The following is a 15772-nucleotide window of genomic DNA, read 5'->3' on the forward strand; positions in this document are numbered from 1 at the left end:
ACACTAAAAACACATTACAGTCCATTTATATAACTGTTATAGGTATATAACCATATATTTCATATAAATATAGTATATATATATATATATATATATATATATATATATATATATATATATATATATATATATATATATATATATATATATAGAGAGAGAGAGAGAGAGAGAGAGAGAGAGAGAGAGTTAAATAAAATATATTCAGCTTAGTACTGTACCTTATTAGTATGATCTGTTAACAACAACCATAACAAGAACAAAAATAATAATAATAATAATTGTCCCACTGGAAAAATACTATCACGCTGCTACTGCTTCATTTTTAAACTGCAAACAAATTTTTACAAAATTACCCAGCTATAAATTCATCCATCATAAATCATATGAATTTTAGATTATAATAAATAAAAGTGATGATGTCAAACAGTAAAGGCTTTAGGCGCTGTTTCAGTTTCACAACCGAAGAAGACCCGCACTGCAAGACGTCATTTCTGAATCCCTGCAAGCAAAGTGTGATATTTTAGGGAGATTTAAAACGGTTTTTAAACTTCCTGCCTGCTGCTTTGAAATGAGGATGTTTATGGTTCAGAGTGCAGGAATGCGGAGGGATATGAGCTCTGCAGGTCAGCCGGACAGCGCACATCTCCTTCATTTTATTTAGCCTGGCCTGAACTAAAGCTCACCAGTCAGCCCATAGGCTACTATTGCAGTGTTGAGAAAGCCATAGCGGAATATAAACGAGAAGATAAGCATAATGTCATGGCAGATATTGCTTGAGAGCATCTGAAATCACTTAACATGATGTATGAGATTATTAGATTATGTTTTGCTGTAGCCTGTTATTTGAGGTAAGTGCAAGTTGGTTGTAATGATATCGTCAAGATTTTGCTGGTGATTTAAGTCTAAATCTTTATTTAAGTTTTTAAAAGATGACTTGGACACTACCTACTGGACTTTTGTGTTCTTCATGGCTTACTGCTCCTATTAGAGCTCTAATGAATCGGCGGGAGCTTCCTCACTTTGTAAAGCCCAGGATTGACCTCTGCCTTAAATTACAAAGCTGTACGGTGCACTGCTGCTCTTCCTGAAGGTGCTGCTCGGTGTGTCTGTGGTCTTTGAGAGTACAGACCATGTTTACCTTTCTTATCAGCGACAGGAAACTTATGGGAAGCTCTGAGCCTTTCTTCCAACAAGTCGCCTGTCAAATTACTATAATGCATTGCGCCTTGGGGAAAAAAAAATAGATCCATAAATCTTTAGTATACTTTATGTGGGACTGACATTCAGGCTACTTCATTTGTTTGATGGATATTCCATAACGATCCAGAGATTGAAGATAACAGCAGAGGTTTTTTTTTTTTTAATTTTTTTTTTAGGTTTCTTGAACAGATTCTAGACATTGCATGTAATTCTTTCTGATGCTGGAAGGAGTTTTGCAGGGATCAAGAAATACGAGCTGCAGTCAAAGTTCACTTACTCTTGATAGATGTGGTTTTGACAGATACAGTAATTGGTTTGACATTAATGCAGGATTTTAATTATAGAATTATAATCTTGTAAACCCTAACACCTACAACGAGACCCAATTCACCAAGGCGACTTGAACAAGGTTACCGGATATAATTTATCCATAGTCCAAAATCAGATTGTGTGAAAACTAACCACAACTTAATGCATCTTTACAACACTGGCTGATGAGCTTAATGAGTGAATTGCACACATATATGTGCATGTAACAGCATACCCAGTGTACTTCTTCACATTCTGTGCAGCAGGAATTTTTTGAAACACATTTTTAACTAATTTACTTCTTAATAATCTCAGCCCGTCTGGAGTATAACAAGTAAATTAAACCTGTCAGTGTTGTAAAATAAATATTTCTCACTGTGAACTACATAACTGACTCTAATGGTTGATTTAGCCAACTAACACATGACTAACACATGACTCATAAAACTGAACACATATTCCAGCTAAAGCATAATAGCATGAAAATATCAAGAACATGCTTGTGTTGAACGTTGAAAAATGAAAATTTATATGACGAAACTTGTGTGCGATGTGCCAGTATTAACTGGAAGTATGTGTGTGTGTGTATATGTGTGTCCTTTCCCATTAGGAAAACATTAAGGTGGAATTGGAATAATTAGACCCTATGTGCACGCAATCTATAAATCCAAGACTTGATACAGCATCGGCAAAGAGGGCGATGTCACATTCTAACCAATCACAAGCTCAAGAAGCAGAGCACATTAAAACAATCAGTTTTGTGTCGCTTGACCTTTAGCCCGTCAGAGTATACAATTAAGGATATGACTAATTTCAGTAAAATGAACAACATCCAGGAAGAATTTCCAAGTAATCATCTTGTAATAACCATAATTCTGACGTAACATGAGCAAATTATGTTATTAGAAAAGGTTTTCCACTGCTGATCAATAACACTCTGCAACACAATGAAAGGTTGAAAGGAATCCATTCAGAAACTATAACAAAAACTGAAAAATGTCTCACTTTCTTTTTTTTTTGTGCCATAATTTAGCTGCCACATGAAGACTTTCTACACTGTCCACAAATACTGTATATACACTTCCTATTTTATAATGATTAATACCACACAATCAATAGTTTGGTTTAGAATTAGTTTTTATTTTTTATTTTATTTTAAAGCATTCTAGCTAACGTAAACAATCCATCCACTGAGGCATGGTGCATACTTCCATAAATTTCTAAATCTGAGGTTTTGGAAATGTCCTTCTATAAGCAGAATGTCAAAATATATCAGTAGTTACACAGTCAGTCACAGGGACACTGCTCATTCTTGGTACGAAACGATGAAGGCTTGAGATTTGTGTAACCACACCTAAAGTTGGGGGGGGGGCTTAAGCAATAAAGTCTGAGTCTAACTCTCAAACGGGTTGTGTGAAACATCGAGAGCTTTTGGGGGTTTGATCCTCATCTGCCACACACAGCAGCAATCAATCGTGGTCTTTGATGGCGTGTTCTCTGGCCCGGGGAGGAAGCTTTCTCGCAGCGCTATTTCTGGCCCGCTTATGCTCCTTTGTTTCTCCAGAGGAGCAGGTGAAGGTGCCTGTGCAGCTTTGATCAAGAAGACCAGGGCTCTGTAAACAAGTCCCAACACGGTTTAGTCAGATCGAGCCTCCCAGTTAGCCTGCACCTTTTCCTGAGCAGACTGAGCACACTTGCATAGAACAATAAAAAGATTACAGATCATTTTTTCCTTAGTAATGTCGCGTCGAAATAAATTAAAATGGAATTTACTGTGGAAGAAACCACTAGAGTGCTGTTGAATTCTCAAATCTGATTGGTCAGAAGGTTTCTTTAACAATAGCTCTGTCAGTTTGGTGCGGTTTTGAGACAAATTTTAAGAAGTTTATAATAAAGTGCTTGTTGTTTCTATAGTAACAACGTATTTGAATTATAATATTATAATAACATATAATTGAATGAGTTACGTATGGTCGCGTATAATGTGACGCTAGTTATAAATGAGTGGGGCATAAATACTGAAGAATGAAAAGCTATAATGTATAATCGCTGATATTTTCTGCACGGTGAAGTTCACAAATTGTTTATGGAAAGGAAAAGATGAGAGGAAATAATGTGTCTTGTCTTAAAAGTTACTGCAAATGGTTAAAAAATACCTTATGTTGTTCATTAATAAATGAAAGAATAAAATGTAATAATTCCTGGTAAAAAGGAATTCAGAGATGTGCAATAATAATAATAATAATAATAATAATAATAATAATAATAATAATAATAATAATAATAATAATAATAATATATTTTAGGATTTTTTAATAATTGTTTCATGCAACATGATGTCACTTCATTGATGATTATTTTCCTAAAACACTCCACCCCCAAGTGTTTTATTAATTATCCAGGAAGGAGACAATCATCATGAGAGAAAAGCTCACAGACATGACCATGGGCAAATAAAATCTTTACCATGTTTTTATTGTGTGTCAGTTTTTGGTGCTTGTATTATGTGTGTGTATTATATGGCATTCAGTCCTAAATAATTGATAAGCCTTGCTTTCAATTCACATTAACCTTTTCACATTAATCTCCCACGCTGGAATCGCAATGTTTTGGCGGCTCCCATGCACAGTGTTGACAGCCTCATTTTGCTACCATATGTTCACACCCCTTTGGTGAACAGGTGCACTGCCCTCATCTTTCGCCCTCTCTCTTTCCTCAAGTGCTGCAAATATTGAGTATATCCATGCTTTCTTCATCGATTCCAAACATTTATCCTAATCTGGGGGTATCAGTGGGGGGCAGAAAAGAAACATAAATCACTATTGTATCTTCTGATTTGGTTTCTGTTACAAAAAAAGAGACAAGAATAGTGATATTTTCCTAATTGTCATGAAAAAATATTCAACTCATGTTAATGTTAAAGTCGCATGAAGTAAAAAGATGTATCTGTCTGCTGTTCCTTGGAATTTGGGTTAAATGAGAAAAAAATAGACAGATTAGATCCAGATGATCTTCTCTTAACTGCTCTCGGAGAACCCGTACACAGCTCTTAGCATTAGTCAGATTAGCACAGTAATATTTAACAGTTCTTGACACCCGTTGTGTAGCCTTAATTTCAGCAAATCAGAATGTTTAAGGTTAGAATTTTAACCTACATTTCGGTTTCTGCTAAACATAAGCAAACGATATCAAAGTGTTTCATATCTGATCTTTTAGTTTGTGCTTCATGCTACTGCTGTGGTAATAAAATGTCTCAAAAGTCGTATTCTTTCTATCAAAATGTTCCTCCCAAGCTAAAAGTCTCCTCTATTTAAGTAGAGGGAGCACTGCAAACCTCAAAATGAACCTGCCAAATCAGCATGGAGTAAAATTTACTAACAGAGACAGGATTTTGAATGTTTTGCCATGTGCGGTTAGGCACATCCCCGAAAACCGTCGCTGCCAGGCGAGGCGAGTTCCTGAAAGGCCGTCTCTGTGTGCGGCTGAGCCGCGGGTGACGGCTGAGGCCGCATGCGCCTGCTCGTGATTCAATGTCCTGTTTATGTTGAACCTCAGTGCAGTCTTCCTGAGGGAAGCGGGACCATACGGATTTGGTGGCCTCTGCGTTTGGACTTATCCAAACATGTGCATGCGCACTAGTGCAGATAGGTAAAACACAATGCATACAATAGAAAACGTCCAATCTTGTCATTCTTATGACTTAACACGTCTTAATAGTGCGAAAGAAAGCATGTAATTCAAATAGGTACTCAGGTAACACGAGAAGATCAGAGTTCGCCCATAGGGGGACGGGTGCAGTATCTGCGTGCGTGTTTAGGAGTTCATAGAGGGACCGAAGGGACGGCTGGTGGCATGCAGGTCACCCCCTGTTGGGGGCAGTGGAGGGTCATCTCACAGCGGGACCTTTCTCTAGGGGGTCAGGCTCCGGCTGCAGTTCTAAGCAGAGGAAGGAGCTGGGGCGACCCCGGAGAGAGGGACCCCAGCAAGGATCGGCCCTGGCCAATGTGTTCTCAATCATAGGAAACGCAAACAAAAAAAAAGCAGAGCCTGATTTAAGAAAAGGCCATAGAGCTCTCTGGTGAAACACCCCCCATCACCCCTCCCCTTGATTCCTCCATTAGAACCACCCAGAGCCCAGCGCTTGGCTCTTGCCTCTTGCCTCCTGGAGAGGGGGAGGACGAAAAAGAAAAGAAGGAAACGAAAGGTAAAAAAAACAAACACCTTTCTTGTTAACAAGGCACAGGAGCATCAGGTTCCTCCTGTCCCCCTTGTCCTTCTCTCCTTTTTGCTTTATCCCCTCCGATCCTACCTCCGCCTCGATCTCCTCTGCCTCGTGTGTGTGTGTGTGTGTCTTAGAGTATGATGGGGATTTGCCCCCTGTGAAGCAAAACAAACAAATACAGAGCTTAAGGAGGTGCCGCCACTAATGAATGACAGCTGAAATGAGAAAGAGAAAACAATTACAGTCAGGTAATAGTGGAAAGTTAATACACGGGCTTTAGCAACAGTCAACACATAAGATAAGAACAAAGGGAAAGACATTAGCTGTAGTTGCTTACGGTCTTTATATTTTTCCTAACACAGTTGTACAGGGCTTAAGATTCTGGATGAAACCGGCAACATTTTTTTTTTTGCATCTGTATCTTGGGGATTTTCAGACTTAAGCAGTGCGAAAGAAATGCAGACACTTTAAAAAATTTTCCTTTTAGGCCTGAATACGGATTAACTTAAGTTAAATCATTTAAATTATTAAAACATCAAGTAGCATCAAACTTATTTATTAGAACCATTACAAAAAAAAAATTAAGACACGAAACCTGTTGATTTAAAACATTTTATTTCAGATAAAAATAGATAATCGATAATAATAAATAATAAAAATAGATAAAGATAATCGCATATTTTATGACATTGTTAAAAATGTAACTTAAATCATGACTGAAGTGTGATTGCACTGTTTTTACAGCTTCAGATTTCTCATATCGGCTCAACCGGCATCAATTTATTTATTATTATATAATATTTAATATAACATTTATTGCAACTTCAGTAGTAAGCGATAACAGTCGGACTCCAACAGTGATATTGAATAGTATTGTGTCATTGAAAACAAATTAGAGTAAGTTACAGACATCAGATAGAAGCAGGAACCACCACCCTCGCCATTACGGTTCCTGAATAATAAACAATCAATGCTATGACAATTTTTAGATAAAAGCAGTGATATAGTTTTGGGTTGATTCAAATCCATTGATTTATTGCTTCAACCCAGGACTGAAAATTAACCCTTTAAACTCCCAGGAGCCAACAGCAGGTCCAGATCTACAATCCAAACTCCCATAACAATAGATTTTTCCTATTAGATTTGCTCCATGCTTTAAGATTAATAACTGAATAAAGAGCATGGCAATTCAGGGCTGTAGTGTAGATTGTCCAAGGCTCAAAAGTTTACGTTATTCCTGTGCTATTCACTTTTTAAACTCTGTAATCAGGGTTTAAACTGAAAGACTGTGAGACTTAAGTCGGAGACAGAAATCACACCTCTTTGCTCATGAGTTGAGATCGTGTGAGATAATGTAACATGCCCACTGCCAGCCAATTTAATGTCATTGCCAATGCCAAGACATCTGACAACAGGTTCTGGCAGTGTCTGAAAATTTTGATTAAAATCACAGTGTGAGAAGCTGTTAGGATACTCGTTTAAAAACCACCAATAGGAGGCCTGGAACTGGATGGTGGCAAACTGGTGTTATGGCTAAAATTAAAGTTCTGGTGATGTTGAAACTTCATGCTAACGTCCAAAAAATATTCCTCCCAAAAAATATTACCCCAAGCTCAAGAATATTTCGGGTTTATAAGCCTGATCGATGACTCAAGCAGCTCATTAAAGGATCGTCATCATATACAGATCTGACATGGATTATACAATTTTAGCGCCATCTTGTAGGGTGAGACAAGAAATAATCTAAAAACAACAGCTAGAAATAGCGCTGTGTGTAGCGCAAAGTGATGATTCGTGTTTCGTCGAGGAAAATGTCTGCCTACACAGACAAGCTGAAGAAGCTGTAGATATTAGAAAAGTCTGAATGGAGAAAATGGAGCGCAGTGTCGCTTTCGGCTTCGGGCCGAGCAGCTGTGCTTCTAGGTTGATAAAAACAGAACAGATCTCAGCAGGCCACATTCCCAGAGCCTCTCCCTGTGGATTAGAGCTAACAAACTGCTGCAGTGAAGCTTTACATGAATTCAGTTATAACTGTCAGTCGTCTTTACAGTTCTGAATGCTACAGAAGACACTGGAAGTGGGTTAGATGGGCAGGGTGGGGTTGTTGGAGGGGAAGGTGTGTGTGTGTGGGGGGGGTTGTGCGAGGATGAGTGCGCAGCATTAAAACAGAGAGAACTCATCCACATCTCGCACCGTTGAAGGCAATCAGTCATTTTCACACATGCTTCCACGACATCTTTCTCGTCCGGCGTTCAAGCATGACATGGCGCAGACAAAAGCAGGGACACCGACAGCTTGCCTCTGCCATGTGAACGACCCCATGTTTTGTCTCACCTAGCTGATAAAATGAGATTAAGGTAAAGGGGGCTGCCGCTGAACTACTCAGCTTTACACTCTTTTGTATGAGTACCAGCTAGCAGGAAGATGACCTCTGCATGGTCGAAAAAACCAACCAGGCTGCGGGATTGACAGCACAGCTTCCTTGAATTAACGCAGTGGAGTTCAGCGGTTCAGGTTAATGCAGCTCATTCACTAACTCGCGCAAAGAGACCCACATGGATCTTACCTCACATGTGGAACAAAGCTTTTTTTTTTATTTTTAACTCAAACCAGCTTCATTTCTGATACAGGCTATAGTTACAATGCAGAATTTTGTAATTTTGCATTTGATAACCATAGAAACATTATAGAATTAATCTCCTTTTTCAGTTTTATTGCAGCTGTTGTTGAGATGAAGCCGGAGAATATTCCAGAAAAGTTGGTTAGGGTTAGGGTTAGAGAAGGGAATACACCTCAGATGTACAGAGGAAACCCTCACAGACATGCGGAAAACTTGACCTTGGAGCTATTAGGCCAGAACCCCACCTACTTCCACACCTACTCTATATCATTTTTACCAGAATACTTTAGTGTACTTGTGCTTTTAAATTGGAAAATAATCATCTCTGATATTTATGTGATTCTAGAGGACTCCTGAGGTCCCAAAAGGGTCTTTTGAGGACACCATCCACATTGCAGTGCTTAGCTAGTTAGCTAGCTCACTTAACTGTTGTTGTTTAATCCTTTTTTTTCTGATCTAGCTAGGATTTTAGTTAGTATGTTGAGGCTAGTTTCCTAATTTATGCTAGTTTATGCTAGTTACACTGTTTACATAACATTTTCACCTTAATGCTAGTTAGTTTTAAATAATTTTTACACGGTATTTTAATGCATCACTATTTTAGCTAGCAAGCAGGATTCTAGCAAGCAGGCAATCTTGTAGCTACTGTATGTCAGAGTTATTTGAAATACTGAAATTCACTAGTTAACATTACTTTTGCAATACTGGTTTTAACAAAATACAAAACACCGTGCTTTTTTTGAATGCAATATGTCGTGAGCTATTTTGCTGCATTTGCATTCATATTACATTTTAGCGTATGTTAGCTTGTCTCTCAGCCCCATGGAGATGCAGTGGCAGGTTCAGTTTAATCAGCACAGAGCCACCCAGTAGGTCCCATCCCCAATGTTAAATGCCACCAGTCCCAGCGATAGTGAACGCTCTAGACATAACACCGCTCTCTTTGTTTAGAATTCCGATTGTCATTTTATCGCCTTCCTCAGAACAGCGCCACAGCGATAAAAATGGTGCGACTCATAACAACGAGGCGGCAAACACCCTTTTCTCATCACCCCGTGTTACAGAAAAATAAATTATGTTTCTATTATTGGCTTCAGAAAGTTATTTAAGAAGGCATCAACATATGCTTGGCTAGTCGAGGCAGGGGGCTTGTCTATCTGAACTCAAACACTCGGCTCACTGAGATTTACCGGTAAGCTCTGGTGAGTCATATGTGACAAAATGTTTACTACAGACTAATCTCCTTCAGATCTCATAACGCATAGTTGGCAAGATAAAAAGAAAGGGTGTTTTAGGATAGTTCATTATGCAGACATGATTGTCAAAGCAGTGATACTTTGTATTAGATAATAACATCCTTGACAATGTAAATAACATATATATATATATATACAGCTCTGGGAAAAAATAAGAGACCACTGCCCAATCTCCAGATTTGAACCCTATTGAAAACCTCTGGAATGTCATCAAGAGGAAGATGGATGGTCACAAACCATCAAGCAAAGCTGAGCTGTTTGCTTTTTTGCAAAAAGAGTGGTATAAAGTTCCCCAACAGCAATGTGAAAACCCGGTGGAGAGCATGGAGCCAAAACGCAAGCAAATCGGGTTATTCCACCAAATACTGATCTCTTAATGCTATTTAGCCAAACACATTTTGCTTACAAATTATTTGCATTTTGTTTTATTCGAGTATTAAAGCTCTGCAAATACTGCATGATCTTGGGTTATTTTGATGTGTTGTCATTTCCTGTAAATATTCACTCTAAATAACAATAGTTATATTTTGACTTTAGGAGAAATATTGTACACATGGAATTCACTTAACGGTCACTCTTTTTTAGGAACAGTTGTACTCCTAGATGTCATATGGCAGCTTAGTAATGCATTAAAGCCCTCAGATTCAGGTCAAGAGTCTTCTTATCAAACATCAGGATATGACAAAGGCAATGTTTTTCCACACTTTTCAAAGCTGTACACTTTTGGTGAACCTGTGCCCACTATAGCCTGAGATTCCTGTCCTTTGCAGGAGTAGACCCCAATGTGGCCTTTTACTCAAGGTTCAACGTTTTTGCTCACCAAGGTTGTACGGCGTGGCTATTTGAGTTACCGTAGCCTTCCTGTCAGCTTGAACTGCTCTGACTATTCTCCTCTGACCTCTCTTATCAACAAGGCATTTCTGCGCGCAGAACTTCCGCTCGCTTCATTTTTTTCCCCACATCATCCTGTGTAACCTCTAAGAGACTCATAAAGTGGTGCATAAAGATTTCTGAAGCACTCGTGTCCTAAAAGAGCCTCGATTAGACTCACTGATATTACATGATTCCTGATTCTGATGTTTGAAGTGTATAAGCTCTTGACCTTCACCTGCATGTTTTGTATTCCTTGCTCTGCTCCCAAACGATTGGCTGATTGGATAATTGCATAAAGGTGTACAGGTGTTCCTAATAAACTGCTGTTGAGTGTACAATTAGGTGAATTGCTTGCACCATAATATTCAGGCCCACAATGTGCCTCAAAAATGGATACTTTTTTTATTAATACAGTCTCATACATACTACTCCGCACCGATATATATCCTAAAATATAACTTTTAGTAAAACATTACAGAAAAAAAATCTAAATTTAATGGCTCTGGAGTGATTTTTTCAGGTTCCTTTAGTGTTCACTAGGTAATATTTCATTACCACGGAGGCAGGCCTTTCTCGGTGCCCTCTATCAGACGCTGAGACCCTCATCAGTTCACTGTGTTCTGCTTGTATCTTGGTACAATGTCACACAGGCACAGCAGTGTGTGTGTGTGTGTGTGTGTCTGTGTGTGTTAGCCACTCCAGGCCTCTCCTCCGGGAAAAAGACTCCCACTTGTGCCTTATCGGCTGTTGACATGCAGAAGCTGATAGACTTGGTCGTGTCAGCTGTGCTGATATTCTCGACGTGGCATAGCTAGCGATAAATACAATACTGTGAAAATTCTCCAATAAAAACTTCTCATAACACTTGTCCTCTCTGAGAGAGTGATTGAGAGCTTGTTATGATTTGCTTCCGAGTCGCTCTGTTACACTGCCTAAGTAGTGCTTCTTAGCACTTTTGCTTTTTATCTCCGTTTATTAGTCACTCGTCATAACCATTAAACAGAGAGCTGTTTTGATCGGCCAGACAGAAATAGGCTGGTAATCCTCACGCAGTTGACTAAACAATCACAGTGTCATTTTGTCAAGCGAATCCATGACACAGCAGCTTCCCCCGAGCTTTCGCTCAGCCCTTTAAAGTGTGCCCTGTGTGACCCTGAGCGCAGGAATGCTAAGCCCCGCACAGGAAGCTGCTCAAGTGTTCGGTCATATCAAAGAACCCAGGTGATTGACAGGTAAGCCCGAGCCTGAGAAGACACGACCCTCCTGCGCTGAGGCACAATAGCGGCATGCACCTGTGGTAAAGTGTGTATAAGAGTGCTGGACCCCCCTCCCAAACCATGCTTAGACTTGACCATGTACCTACACACACACATATCACACTCGCTGCAGGTGTTCACAGGTATTGTTAAAAGCAGGTAAGCAAAACCATCACTCTGACACTGGAGGTCCTCGCCAGGATGGGGGTGAGGGGCGATGACTTGAGGAACTGTGCTGGAAAAACAGACGGGTGAAAAGGGGACAGTTATGTCGATGAAAAATCGTCCTGCGAGACTGTCAGCACATTCAGTACCTGGAAACGTATGTATTGCTGTCTTGTTTCTCTGCTCTGGTATTTTCATGCTACAGAATAAGTGCTCCTCATATTAACAACAATAAAATATAATATGTAAATCTATGAAAACTACTGAGAATTTCACTTGATAACTGCACTTTACTCAATAGCATGGTTAGATAGCTTAGCTTTTTTACTAAACTGTATAACAATCTGAGAATTTAAATGTTTCGTTTTCTAAAACAATAGTGAACCAGGAACGTTAATTAGCAAGAACTTAACATAGCTACAAGAACCTAGCAGCTTTGCTGGCTAGTGTTCGGCTAACTGGCTACTGGAACACAAGGTGAGTAATCAAAAACAATTAGGAGGGGAAAAGAATACAGTGGCTTGTATAAGTATTCACACACCCCCACCCCCACCCAGCCTTTACTGGGGTAAATTGGCAATAATAATAATAATAATAATAATTGTAATATTATTATTATTATTATTATTATTATTATTATTATTATTATTATTATTATTATTATAACAGGTCTTTTGTTGATTTGCAGAAGGATATTTACACCCGCTGGGTTTAATACTTGGCTGAATCTTAATTTCAGCTGCCGGATTATGTCCCTATCAGCTTTGGCCATCTGGATTCTGATATATTTGTCTGCTTTGCTAGGCAAAATTGCCAGGAACAGGTGTATTTTAAATTGCACACAGACAAGGTTCAGCTTATTATGTCACTACTGAAGACAGAAACCGTGGTGAATACTTATGCAATCACAACTGCAAACTGCAAAACATGAGTCAGGTAAAAAAACAAAAAAAAAAACAACCTCTTTCCTTCCTGACGAGTCCAGGCACATGGACGCACATGTATGTACATTCATAACATTTTGTTTGACTCAAGCTGAAGTTCTTCATTCATAATAAATTATCCATTCAAATTAGTGTATTTTTATGGAGAGCTTACGTCAGTCTGCTGAGTAGCTCTCAGTCTGAGTAGCTGAGTAGCTGTCAGTCTGCAGACTAGCTCGGGCGTGATACGAGCTACAAAAATACAAAACACAAAAGCATTTTAATACAAAGGACGTACTAGAAATGTTTAAATCTCATTGACAAAAAAGTCATCCTGGTAGTAAAATGTTTACTGTTGATCACAGAAAAAAAAAAGTATTCAAATGCACTTTCTGAGAAGTAGAACCAAATTATTTTAGAGTGACTCAACACTTGTAAATCGCCCAAGGACAAGTCGAGCCACAGAGCATCTGGAAGATTCCACTGAAGGTTGATTCTATCTTATCCGGAGTATGGGAGTACACTAGGAGGGTTTATACCATCTCAACATCTGCTTGATGGTCTTGCATGGTCAGGTTTTCATCAGTGGCCAAGTATGCGCATTTACTTTGGCTTTACATGAAAAGTCATGTAAAATTCTGTTACTATTAACACACACTGAATGACATGGTGGATTGGATCAGATCCAGATGTCACTTTAGTCGGAATCAACAATACAAATCAATACAAAGTTCTTCAGGCTCATCACCTTTATCCCATATTCCATCTTTTCCAAGATGACCCTTCTCCCATCCACAAGTCACTGAATGGTTTCATGTGGATGAAACTAATTTCACCAGATGTCAACCCTAAAGGAACTAAGAAAGATTTTGGACCAAGGTAAGTTACTAACTGAGTGAATATCCTTTGGAACAACAGATCTCTTTCCGGTCCAGTTTCAGAGGCTTGCAGGTATCTAAGTCCAAGGGTTAGGGTTAGGGTTAACCCAAGGTGCACTGAAGGTGTTTATTTGGCTCATATTGGCCCAACACCTACCGGAAAAAGCCTATGTGCTGGTTTTCCTTTTATTTGTTACACATCTTTATGATTTCCCTACATAAACATTTGCAACTGTGGCATCTTAGTGAGACTCAAGTACACCAGTAATCCAAGAGTAGTTTGGAATTGTGTTTGATGGAACACACAGATTTCAACACATCATTTAAGGGTCCAAGTCCTTCCAGGTGTGAGTCTGTCACTATAAGTGTGCTTCCGCCCCCACCCACGTCAGTCTACCGAGTCTGGCCAGATAGCATTACCAGTGCCTGGGGGATGTTTACACTGAGAAACATGGATTTTCACTGATAGTTACCAAGTTAAAGCAGAGTGAATATTACCGCGTAACTGCTGCATGTTGCCCCACAGGAGGCAGCTAGAGTCCGAGTCCGAGTCTGAGCAGGGACGAATGAAAAATTAAGCACAAACCCTTCTTCCAGACAGAATAAGGAACATTTAAATCATGGTGATGACGGATGACTAAAGTCGCAAATGACTCAACAGAAAACGATTATCTCAGTCTGTTTCTTTCTAAAGTATACATTTTTACTGCATGGATATCCTCGCTATAGGTCCACGAAGAGCAAAGCTCAGTGATCAGACGAAGATGAGGCATACAGAAGTTGCATTCAGAGACATACAATAAAAGCAAAACCCAGCGGGAGATGAACAAAGATAAATGTCCTTGTAAGAGTGAGATAAATGGAAGTGGAATGTCCTTGCTCCCTCCTCCCTCATTCAGAGAACTAGCATAGCCGCTAAGCCCCTCTTGGAGAGCTTGTCTATACCTGCCTTAAGCCTCCACAGCCCTGGGTAGCTTGAGAAGAAATGGGCTATCTTGTGGGCCCTATCGGAGCTGATGGTGTCATCGCTGTCTGGAGATTAAAAGTGGCTGAGTCGGCGACGCTGAAGACTTTGAGCTTAGGGCACAACGGTGAACAATAAGATAAAACCACGGTTGATGCAGATGATTCATCAGGCTTTTTCAAACTGGCAGGCTAAGCTACCTGATTGCCCTTCGAACAACCTGATCTCAGAAAGAATTCCCTGGAATCGTAACAGATGAGGGGAATCTATGTAAGAAATCCAAGAGCTTTGCATTCCCATGAATCATGGCATTCAACTTTTTTTTTTTTATAGTGTCTTATATAGATGATTAAAATCAAGACGTGATAACAGCAAGGACCTAGCAAAAAAAAAAAGAAAATACATTTTTTATTATGCACTCATCCACTTGTCCAAACTTGACCGGCGGATTCGGGCTACAGAAACGCTTCCAAATGAGAACCTTCCCATGCAACACCATTCCAGCTCAACAAAATTTCTCCAGAATGAATTGAAAGTGCTTACATTCTGTCTCAGGTGGCAAATGACTCACAGAGGGCAAATGAATGTGAGCGGTCGCGTCTTGGGCCCTGCCTCCTCCGATGATGAAAAGAGTAGGGCCCCTGTGCAGGAGCCGGTATCACTGGGAGTGTAGCTCAATAGAGGATGTGATGCAGGCGATAAGGGTGCTGGGAGTTGCTTGGTTCAATGCCAGGCTGCTTTTTGCATATGCTGGTATTCGTGACTGCTCTCTCCGATGCCAGGGCTGACTGGCTTTAGGTGGGTGATTGGGTTTTTCCTCAACAGGCATGCTGATTAATGGCAGATAAGCATCTATTTCGAGAGGCGAGTGACAAACATGTTCTGGGAAGATGGTTGTTGGGTGGCTCAGTATGGTGTTTATCTCCAATAGTGCATCACATGTTAGAATCATAATGAAAAAGAATATCAGCTTTAATGAAGTTAATAGACTTTTTGGATTTGCACCAATGTAGATAGAATGGAGGTTCCATACGCTTTTAAAAGGAAGTCTTAAATCCTCCAATAAATCTGTGTGCAAATACAAATGTATTATTGTGAATGAACAG

This window comes from Hemibagrus wyckioides, linkage group LG20, assembly GCF_019097595.1.
Source record: "Hemibagrus wyckioides isolate EC202008001 linkage group LG20, SWU_Hwy_1.0, whole genome shotgun sequence".
NCBI classification, from domain to species: Eukaryota; Metazoa; Chordata; class Actinopteri; order Siluriformes; family Bagridae; genus Hemibagrus; species Hemibagrus wyckioides.